Source organism: Periplaneta americana, chromosome 7, assembly GCF_040183065.1.
Source record: "Periplaneta americana isolate PAMFEO1 chromosome 7, P.americana_PAMFEO1_priV1, whole genome shotgun sequence".
NCBI lineage: Eukaryota > Metazoa > Arthropoda > Insecta > Blattodea > Blattidae > Periplaneta > Periplaneta americana.
Window position 1 is genome coordinate 144,345,791 of NC_091123.1, and position 12,151 is coordinate 144,357,941.

General features: G+C 32.2%; 1 long non-coding RNA gene across 1 annotated transcript; it reads right to left on the reverse strand.

Annotated features, from left to right (window-relative positions):
- Nucleotides 1–2,461: 2,461 nt before the first annotated feature.
- LOC138703515 (uncharacterized) lies at nt 2,462–11,612 on the reverse strand. Its single transcript, XR_011333199.1, has 2 exons — nt 7,917–11,612; nt 2,462–6,424 (listed from the first exon to the last, which is right to left on the reverse strand). It is a non-coding gene; the product is annotated as an uncharacterized lncRNA (long non-coding RNA).
- Nucleotides 11,613–12,151: the final 539 nt, after the last annotated feature.

Consider the following 12,151-nt stretch of genomic DNA (forward strand, 5'->3'; position numbering starts at 1 on the left):
ACAATTTCCCTAAAGTAGATTTGTTGATTTCATCAGTGAAAAAAGTATTTCTCAAAGCTCCCAGTAGAGTTAACGTGTTGAAAGAAATGTACCCTGAAATTCCATTGCCACCAAAGCCAATTTTAACTAGATGGGGTACATGGCTAGAAGCAGTTGAATATTATGCCGAACATATAGACTCTATTAACAATGTTCTCCTTGCATTGGACTCTGAAGATGCAGTCTCAATTGATACTGCGAAAACAGTTACCTGTGACATAAGTGTGAAGAATGACTTAGCTCACATTCAGCATACATTTTCATGCATCATAAAAACGCTCAAAAGTCTCCAAAATAGGCACCTTTCACTATCTGAAAGTTTTGAAATTATAAATAGTACTGTGGAACAACTGAATCGTGGTAGAGGTAAAGTTGCAGATGCAGTAAGAGCTAAGGTGGACACTGTACTTTCAAAAAACCCTGGATATGAAGAACTACAAAAGGTTGTTGCTGTGATGAGTGGTGAATCAACAGTGAAGATTAACTTGGACTTATCCCCAGCAGACATTGTGAAATTGAATTATGTACCAGTTACTTCTTGTGACGTCGAACGCTCTTTTAGTCAGTATAAATCTATCCTCAGAGACAATAGAAGAAGATTCACTTTTCAGCACTTGAAAGAAATGTTTGTAACCTATTGTTATGGTAACAGACAATAAAAATTGTGTTTTGTTGAAACTACATTGGAAGATAAGGTACGTCCATTATATTTTTTGTTTAGTTTGATTAAAATGTACCAATATTTAACGTACATAGTCATTTTTTTATAATTTTAAGTCCATATTTAATTCCATATTTTGGTAAAAATCCATATTTAATTCCATATTTTGGTAAAAATAACTACATATATATTTACATATTTCATATATTTTTAGTCCATATAAATCCGTTCCCTGGTCATAAGATTAGAAACCCTCTCAAAAACAGAAAAACAAATAATCTTAATTGTATATAATAAGTTATTTGATAATTTAATTACAGTAAGTATAAAGTAAATGTTTCCTAAGCAAACGAATGCATAGTAGTGAGGTTAGGCTTACTTGATGACTAGCGGGAAATGTTCAACATGAAACAGAATGTGCAACAGTAGGCGAGAACACGTGATGTTGGCAGATTTCCTAATGGTTGAAAATTTGGAAGAATACCATTCATTTTACTTAAAAACTTCAAAGAAATGAATCATTCCCTGTTACTTTCTCTAATGTTGAGTAACATTTAGAATAGTATTGATTGTACTTATGAAGGAGAAAAGTGTTGTATAGGGGATTTTTTTTTTTCAACAATTAACTTTTCCATTTGGGACTAATATTACATTTTTTAAATGAATCTACGCTGTCTAAGGAATAAACTGTTAAAAATCTGCACATTGATATAAATAATAATGAATCTAAAGTGAGACTAAATATTATTATAATTATTACATATTTTACTTTCTATCTGGTAGAATTTGAAATTTTTTACGTCTTTTAGTGGTCCCTACTGAAGATCAATACATCTTAATTAGTCACAATTGTTGCTTTCCAAAAATAATTATTTTATTTGTCTCTTTCTCCAAAAGAGCTGTAAAATATTTTCATCATGAATTTATTCTGTGAATGATCTTCATAACATTGCTATTCTACTGTAAAGTTTGAACTTTGGCTGTAACTACTTGGTTAACTTTCATTATTTCCTCTCACTATGAAATTATAACTTACAATAAAAAAATCAGATGCCGTTCAATGCAATGTTAACTTTGAATAGGCTATTTTAATTGCCAATCTTTGGCTACTAGTGTGATAATTTTGCTTTTAATAAAGCGTTTTTCAAAAATACGAATTTGGTATTCTGTTATAGTACTTTTCTGTAATGCCTTCAGCGATTTCAGTTAAGTTAAATTGCACTTCTACACTTTTTCTAAAGCTCTGCTCCATTTTGTAACTATATTGTGTCCCATGTATTTAAAATATTTGGAAATAAGCTTTGTAAAATGGACTGAAGTTTGTAATATCGTCTGTTAATACTGTGTGTTATAACTGCTGTATTTGATCTCCAGGCAGATCAGGTCGTAATTAAAGGTGTGTAGCCTAAGTGAAATTTGTGGTGAGTAAAAATTTAATTTAAATTCACTTGGCTATAGTGTACATACCCAGAAACAAAATTTGGACCCCTAAATTTTCCAAGTTCAAGTTATAACACACTGCGCATGCTCAGTGCCTACTGAGCATGCGCAAGAACTTGTAAAATTCAAACTGAGTATGCGCAGTATGTTATAACTGGAACTTGGAAAATTCAAATGGCCCAAATTTTGAGTCTCAACTATTATTTCTGCCTACACCATAATTCATTGCTGAAGTATCAATAATTTTCCAAATATTCGCACTGTTTTGTTAGGTAAATATGGGATTCTCGTGTGACTTCGGGTAAAAGAATATAACGTTCAGAAAAGAAAACAGACTATATTCACAATAAGATACAAGGTATTTTAAATATCTGCATACATACAATTCATACTCTATGGATTCAGTTTTTCATTTTAAGCTTCACACTGAAGCGATGAGCGATTAACAAACCACTTTTATCGTATTCCGAAATGTGCATCTTCCAGGAGCCATGGTATCTGTAACAGAAATTTAATTAGCATTAACGAAGGAAAGACGTGTAGTTTAGTTCTGTTAAATCTTTGAGAATAGTCTTACAGGAATCAAACAAACGTCCGAGGGTTATAATGAGCGATGAAGAAAATATACTAGTAAAGGAATTCTACAAATATTTAGAAATATAAGCCTAATGTACGTATTACTTTTATAAAACTATATACACGAATGTAGTTTAGAAACATATGTCGATATCAGATTGTGGAAGTGAATGGTCATGTAGTCTGATAATTATCTTAGGCCTATTAGTGAAAGCAAATTAAGATATGGGCATGATTTCTAGCACTGTAGGACTATAAAGTAAAAAAAAAAACACTTGTTTGATAGAAATTAACGAGAAATTACAGTGAGAAAATTTCATCATATCTAGTAACATTCCAAGATAAAGGAAAAAAACGTATTATTAGAAATAACTTTACATTTATCCGTACTCTACCCTGAAAAAAAATCTGTGAGATAACAATATATCAAATGTAATAGAAACAATAATGGTAATAACAATAATAAAAAAATATATATTATATTAATGCAGATGTTAAGAGTAAACTAAAATTATAATAAATTCATTAAACTAGCATGTTAAAGAATATTAATTAAGATTTAATATCAATATACATAAACACAATAAATCAAGCCAGAATTGTACAAGCAATAGAAAAATTACGGAGGGAAACGGTGAGGAAATCTTAAGTATGTCTCATTGATATTGAAATTTTTAGGAACTAGAAGATTTAGAGTTACAGGCTCCCATTCATGTAGGTTAATACAATCCATATGAACAACAATCTCAAAAATGCAAGAAAAAGACAATGGAGTGTTTTATTATTCAAAGAGTCCTAAAGGAACTTTTAACTTTTCTATTTTTTCTTCTGTATGTAATAAATTTTTTGTAAAAAATTAGTGAAAAAATGTTAGTCACTGAAATTTTTTGTCAGTAATTTTTTTATTTGAACATTTGTTAAACTTTAACCTAGAGTTTTAATTGGGAACATACTTCTCATACTGTCAGTGAAACGGTTTTATCCGAGATGTCTCTAAACGTCAGTAGAGTTACAGCATATAAATTAAATCTCTGTAGAAAAACCTAAATTTTTAATCAATATGAGTAGCGATTATTTGAATTGCTACTTTCTTTGTGAAAAGCTTAACTCAGTTCCGTATTGTGAATGTGACTTCGCAAGGAACTGTCCACAAATTTGCAAGATTAATTTTTTAAAAGAAACCTTGTACCCCTCTTCACACTTCAGATTACGTTCCTTTATTAATTTATTATCCTTTTCTTCCATCTTCCTTGATAATTTTCTTGTCCTTTACAATAAATTTCTTCGAAATCAATTTTTTTCATTTCTATTTATCAGTTTTCTCAATTCTTTCTTCATTTCTCTCAATTTTTCTTCAATTTTCTTCATTCTTCCTTCCATTTTTCATATTTTCACTTATCTTCATTTCGTAGCACACTATCTTCACGATTTCACTTCACTACACACTACGCACTTCATTTCACTTCACTACACACTTCGCATTCCTACGATTTTTGAAAGAAGGGTACAAGTTTCACAGAGGAGACTTGAATAAAATATAAGGTAGCATCTTTAATATCAACATTGTCATCGAATGATTCTTGCGAAGTCACACTCTAGTAATTTTGAATCAAAATTTGTCATGAATATTCAAGTAAAACATAACACGTTCAAAATCTTCACATGAGAATAATTTTCGAATTCTAATTCTAATTCAATAATTTTTAATCACATATTACATTTTGTAAATAATTTCAAACGGCATTTCTTATATAAAGGATTGAAAAACTATTATCCGCATATTACCAGTTCAGAGAGATAGCTTAGCATAAGATTTGTTAACAGAAAGTTGACAATACACGCGGTACATGAGAAGTATTTTAATTTTTAAAGCCTGTGACAAATTTGGCTAAAGGTTAAATGTTATTTGCATTACAGCAGTAAATAATTTGAACTTCTGAAAGTAAATAAACGAGTACTGAATAATTTATACTTTTTGTGAACATGAGATTTATGTTCCCACTACTAAATTAATATCGGTACTAACAGAAGCACGCAACACTAAAATGAAATTCGTTTAAATTAGTCGTTCATGTGGGCAAAGGGAAGACCACAGCGTAGATAATGTGAAGCCAAATTCTCAATAGAACGAAGCATCTCCAGAAGCCTGCAAATTAAAACATTCACAAAACTTGAGATTTGACACTAAAGAAAGTAATTTAAGGAAAGTATTTAAAAGGCACAAATTATTTTTTTCTTTCTAGCAAGACCATAAAAAAACATTCCAACTATTTATGATGGTAATCAAATTCAAATAATAATGGACATATGAGATAAATAAAATAAAATTCTTTCTATTTTGATTCAAAGAAGAACAAATACCATATATAAACATAGTAGATTATATTAAATTTGATGTAGGTGTAAACAGGTATCAAATGCAGTAATAAACATGAGAACTAAGAATAGGGTATAACAGAAGAAACTGACATAGAAATTGGAAGATTAAAAGTATATTTTAATATTATGAGTCACAGAACCTTCAAAATTTAATTATGTATCAGTTACGGAGTATAGTAATATTGTTAAGTTTACAGAATACACATTAATAATTAGCATGAAATTGTTTTTATTTTCTAAGATTGAAAACTACTGAAATTGTAAAATAATGAAAAAACGATCATGTTAAGACACTAAAGCACACACGGCACTTAAGTCTAGTTATAAATTCAGACAAATTATGAATAATATTATGAATATCCTGAAAGAAATAAAACTGGTATTAGTAATTGATGAACAGTGTAAGTTAGGAAAATAATGAACTGGATACTTCCATATCTTCAGACGGACATCTGGATCTTATGCTGTTCAGAGCGAATGCAGTGTTAAACATAAAATTAAAATGACGATGAAACTTTCTCACTTTGTTTATTGTTGTAACCTCATGAAGTATTAGAGATATATAGAATTTCAAATTAAATAATCATTTGGTTTAAATTTAGGATTTTACAGCGACTAGATACGAAAAACCTTTTTCCAGGAGAACACCGGAAAATTAATGACTCTCAAAATATGAAACGTAGGGTACAAAATTCGAGGAATCGGTATGTAAATGGAAAATTGAAGTAACTGCTGGACCTAATTACGAAATATGATATAGAAGTATTATTTCATTACGTTAGGCAAAGAAGTTGAAATATTTTCAAGTAATTTAAATAATTTTAATTAAACGTTATTTTAGAATAATTTTGACAAGCTTAAATTTTCTTAGGAAGTCATGTTTTATTGCCTTTTTGCATTATTGAAGTTTCTGATGTTTATGTAGGTCAACTATACAATCAAAACTGCTAAATTCTCAAAAAGTTCTCGAAAATTATTTGTACTACTCAGAAAACTCTTAAATAATTACGGCCACTTCAATTATAATTTAAGAATTCATATGGTTCTCCCAAAGAACTTTCGCTTGCCGACTACATATTACAACTATAATATTCTACACATTATATATCTCAACGCTGCTGAAAACTAAGAATTTGTATATGCAACCACAATGGAAAGTATAAAATCTCTTATCGGATACTTAACTTCGTCCACTTCAGTGCGGCTGCAGATACATCCAGGAAGAGTCTCTTTTTTTCAGTTGGTTATTTTGCGACACTATCAGTTGAACTTGAATCTTGGGATTCTCTTGTCCAGGGACCTTCTTGTCTTCTCAGTCATACGTCTCGCCTAAATTTGAAGCAGCAAATAGGTTACACTTTATCACATGCCTTGAAACATTTTGAAGATAGTTGTATATTAAAAGTTATGAAATTTCAGTAATATGAACGGAATCAATTCTACATAAAAGTCAAATTTCCACATGAAATAAATTGACTTTCTAGCATTAGAAAATGTAGATTTAGCTTTCTATTTCAAATATTTTCTGAATTTATAGAGCAAATGCAAAGGAAATATTCCTTTGTTTTCAGAGTTTAAGACAGATATTGCTTTTTACTGGTAATCTGCCATACTCATAGCCAGTTGTATTTGTGTATCTTATCTCACAGTTCTGATTTTACGAATCCAAAGCAATACCAGAAATATTAACTTCGATTTCTTTACAAGAATAGACAATATGAATAATTTCTGTAAAAGTAATTATAATTGAACATGAATTTTATACAGTTCACTCTGTTCTGCCTAATTATATATCAACTGCAGCATAAATATAAAAACAAACCCCGAGTTATGATAGTTGCATACTTTTTTGCGTTATTGTATTTGCGAATATGATATACGGTATATACAGAGTAATTCATGATGAGTTGCCGCCACTTTTTGGAGCTTATTTCCGAAGATATTCTGAAGAAAAGTCATATAAACATGAGTCCTATTATCAATATTTTCAGACTTACATAAATTTCAACTTGCTTTGAAAATACTATTTTCCTTTAGTTTTAAGTGCGAAAGAATATAACAAATCGAGAGAATTACTGAAAGCATCATTTCTTCAATTGGTTAGTTTTCAGAAACTAAACATTTGTTTTGAATTCCTTAGTTGCTTTGTACAGAAATGTTTTTCGACTTTTAACCACAAAATTACATTATTCTTATGCACATACCACAACAATAATTGTCACAAATCTCGCCACTCGTGTAAATTCCTTGAGACTGTAGCTACATTAGGATCTAAAATTGAACTGTGAAGCATCAAGTCGTTATATGTACTGTGTTCTAAACAATTTTATTGTTGTGATAAGTGCGTAAGAATAATACAAATCACTGTTTAGTTTGAAATTAAAAAAAATATATATTTATGAAGCAATTACAGAATTTACAACAAATTTTTAACTTTAGAATTAAATTAAAGAAATTATACTTGTGAATAGTTCATTCTCTATATTTACAACATTCTTTTTCCCTTCAAACTAAATAAAAGGAGTATTTTTTACAAGTAACTTCAAATTAGTGTAGGTCAAACTCTGTAAACATAGAGAATAGGATCCGTGTTAATATTACATTTTTTGCTCAAAATGTATTCGGAAATAAGCTCCGTAAGTAGCTGTAATTCGTCTTGAATCACCCTGCATATGCTTCCCACTGTAACAGCAAAGAAATGTAACACAAGAATTACACCACCGTTTTAAAGACTATGCTCTTACATTCCTTACTTCTTTCTTACAACAAATTTGTAATCGATTTAAGAAATAAAATTATGTGACATATTAACTGAACTTACCGATAATGACTAAGTGAGGAATAATATTTCCTGCAATCTGGGCCCGAGGCAACCATTCTCTTCGTCTAGTTGCTCTGAATCTCTCAGCAACAATTCTCGGCATAAAATAAGTAATAGTGTATCAGAATTCATGCCACGATTATAAAAGACACAACAAAGATTCATTCAAAAATTATATTTTCACTACCAATTCAAGTTGTAATTGCAATTGTTATGTAACCTTCCATAGTTTGTTTATTAAATATTTTCGAAATAAATATTGAGTTAATTAAAATTTAGCAATAGAACTTAGTACACAGTAGCAAATGATCTCCTTTGTGAACGAAGTATATCTAGTACAAATTAAAACTCACATTGATAAAATTGCTATATAAAACAACTCCTTTCACATCTAATCTTTGGGGCATTACTAATATTTACAGCTCTGACAATATGAAAATCCCACAAATTTGAAGAATTTACCGAAACATACTAAATTTTTAATGAAAACTTTTCATTCATCTCGACTATAAACCCGGAAATTAGGGATTTAATTGGAGTTAAAGTATTCCTACACTTTCAATTAATTTGTTTAATGGGACATTGAAGCCTGATTAGTTATTGTAACATTTCAAAATATATTTTTGCGGTATTTACATTTATTTATGCCCTCTCTTGTAAAATATAAGTATGATCAGTCATCCTTGAACCAGAATTTAATGGACGCACACTTTTTTACTTTTTAAGGTCATATTTCGTAATGTGAAAAGTGCAGTAGGACCTGTAACTTTCACCATCAATACCACTACCATCACCACCACAACCAATATCAATTCTAGCAACTCTACTAAACACCTAATTACGATAGAAGTTAGGAACATATTCACAACTTCGCTATTATTCCAAATCCCTTTACAAAATGATCTTCAATGGGTACTCCTGAAACCATAGTTACTAGATAGACATTCAAATCTCTCACCAAATTAGTCTCTACATGCAACATAAAACTTTTACGGGCAGACTACTGCACTTTACCATAGACGAATGTAAAACGTTGACCATTTTCTGTACAGCAAAAAGAAAAAATTAAAAATTCATGGTGTAATTTTCTAAATACCAGATTAATGTAAATATGAGCCATTCAGAGCAAAAGTGGTGTAAGTCAAAATTTGGTAATGAGGTTTAAAGTAAAAATTCTGTAAAATACAGCGCAAAGTAGCACTTAATATGTCCTCCTTGCTATCCACTGACTACCGATAGTTTAAATGAATTGAATATTAATTGCTATTTTTCGCTGTATATTACAGAATGTTTACTTTAACCCTCATTACCCATTTTTGACTTACACCATTTCTGCTCTAAACGGCTCATATCATGGTCATTTCATAAAAAATTAAGAATATGTCAGTGATGTCATTAATTTTTAGGGCTTTGAATATAATAATATTATGAAAATAAATTAAACTGCCAGCTATAACCACCACATCATTAACATTTTAGTCATAAGGATGACTGACAAACGGGTGGTAGTTACACGTTATAAATAATTTAAAATATTGTAGACACCCAATATGAAGCGTCTTTGAAGCTTAAGACACGCCATTGTAAACCTGAACCATATTTTAATATCTTAAAAACTAATTCGAATATTATGGGATGCTCATAAACACACTTCATTAAAAAAAGGAATAGTTTTATATTCGAATGCAACAACTGAAATTCATGCCAACTTCATTCGTATTGAAGAAAATCTTATTCTTAATCCATCTCCTAAGTTTCATGACCTTCTCAAAAAGCCTATGAATAATTAAATTAATAATATTAATTTTTGTTCTGACGGTCTAAAATCGCTTGCTGTGTGTGGCGGTCGCAGCGTTCGCGAGACGTCATAACGATGAGTAATCTAAAAAAAAACACTGTACGTCTCCCTGACATTGATAGCGCAGCATTCTGTAAGACAGGAGAGCCTACCTACTGAGCTCCTTTGTTCGAGTGAGTTATATTTATTAAAAACTGACATGATATTTAAGTCAATATCGTGAAATTTTCACAGTGGAATCGATATACCCTAAATAATGTAACATGTTTTTTTTTCGTTTACATAAATGAATTGCATTCTGCGTTATATACCTTTAAAATCATTTTTAGAATTATTTTACGACGGGTAACTATATAAAAAAATTGTACATTTTTCATTTTGAGAGCATTTACAAACTAGGCTTTCCTTTTTCGAAATGCATTGAAATCACTTTTCCATCTTTTTACATAATAAAAAAACTTCAATGAATGAAGCCATGTTCTTTGCTAAAGCAGTATTTTAAAAGCTGATTGCTACCAAACTATGAAGAATATAAATATATAATATTGCGTGAAATTCATATCTATAACAAAAAATAAGCTACAATATTTTTCACTTTTGAGAAATCATGGTTCAAAAACATACTTTTATGCACGTAATGACCATACAATTTTCCATTTCTATGCTATCACATTGACAAATAATAGATTTTCAAAAGCATATCTAAAAACACGAGTCTCTAACAATTCACCACGTTTTAATTAATTTATTTTTTTTTTCCGTGAACTCAAAAGTTCCTTTAAAATGACTAGATAGCCAACTGCAACACTGTCCTTTCTACTTTCATTTATCACCAATAATAATGCTTTTTACAAATGTACGTTCATTTTCCTGAATTCAAATGAGCTCCTAGATATATAAATGACAAATGATTTCATAATTTTGGTTTTATGTTACATTACTCAATTCGCATGAGTTCGAAAACGTCATGTTCGGACATTGGTTATGAGGGTCTGCTTATCAGGGCCAAATAAGACCAGTCCACCACATCTTTGTCCTTAAGATCACTTGACCACTGAACGAGATAAAATAACGAATGGTAAGTCGTCCTACAGCATTAAAAATTACTAACGATTTTATACCAGCCAGCTAAAAAGCCGTGAATTCTCATACTAAGCGTTCAAAGTAGTGGCAATATATGAAAAATTTCGAATAGGAAAACTCAGAATAATATATAACATGGAATCAGAACATCTTAGCATTATCTGTGATAATAATACGGACAGGTCTGTAAAAAGGATGGAGTGAATTTGAAAGCGGATAAATTAAGTGGGAGGCTGGGGTCAGTAACGAAAACTAGGTCAGAACTTAAAGGGATTTTAGCTCGAAGGGGGTCTTACCACCAACGTTAGATGCGAGAGAGCCAAGGTCTACGGCATGTGAATTGTACTTGTAGAGTTGAAGAAAATGTACAAGGCAGAGTCGTGTGAACCTGGGGTCAGAGGCGCAAGACATAGGAATAAGAGGCGCATTCCCGAGGACTCAGAATATATGAACGAGGGAAAAGGGGTGCGTGACAAGGGTTAGAGGTAAAGGGTCAAAAGAACGTAGCCCTATTCAGCGCAACGTAGACCCAAGTCAGCAGAACGCAGACGAATCTCAAAGCAGTGTAGTCCAAAAGTCAGCGGCGCAAGACTTCTTTATACGATGAAACAAATTCACCAGGGGTCAGACAAACATTTCCTAGAGGTCTGAGTAGTGTGAACCTGGGCTCAGAGGCGCATGCCCTAGGAGTCAGTGGCATATGAACGAGGGGAAAGTGGTGCATGAACCTGTGTTAGAGGTCTATGTCCCAGAGCCAGAGGGGCATGACCCTGATGAAAGAGGCGCTTGGTCGGACGCCATGAAACGCATGTCCCGAAGACCAGAGGCGCTTACCCGGTGACTGAGGCACTTGGCCATATGCACCGTGACCAGAGGCGCTACGTAGTTCCGTGTAAACATGCGCCATGACCCGTTATCCAGAGGCACGTAACAACAAGGTCAGAGGCGCGTAGCTTCCAAGACATAAGCACGTAACCCCGTCGTCAGAGATGCTTGGCTCCGTCGTTAGAGGCGCGTGGCCCCTTCGTCTCCGTCGTCAGAGGCGTGTAGACACGTCGTCAATGACACTTAGACCTAGTCAGCGGAACGTACACTCAAGTCAGCGGAACGCAGCCCAATGTCAACGCTGTGTAGCCGAAAAGCCAACGGCGCACAACTTCTATATATGATGAGGCAAATTAACTAGACGTCGAAAAAAGTTTTACTGGGTGTCGGAGTAGTGTTAACCAGGCGTCAGAGGCGCATGCCCTAGGAGTCAGAGGCATATGAACCAGGGGAAAGAGGTGCGTGAACCTGGGTTAGAGGTTAATGTCCCAGAGCCAGAGGGGCTTGTCCCTGGTGAAAGAGGCGCTTG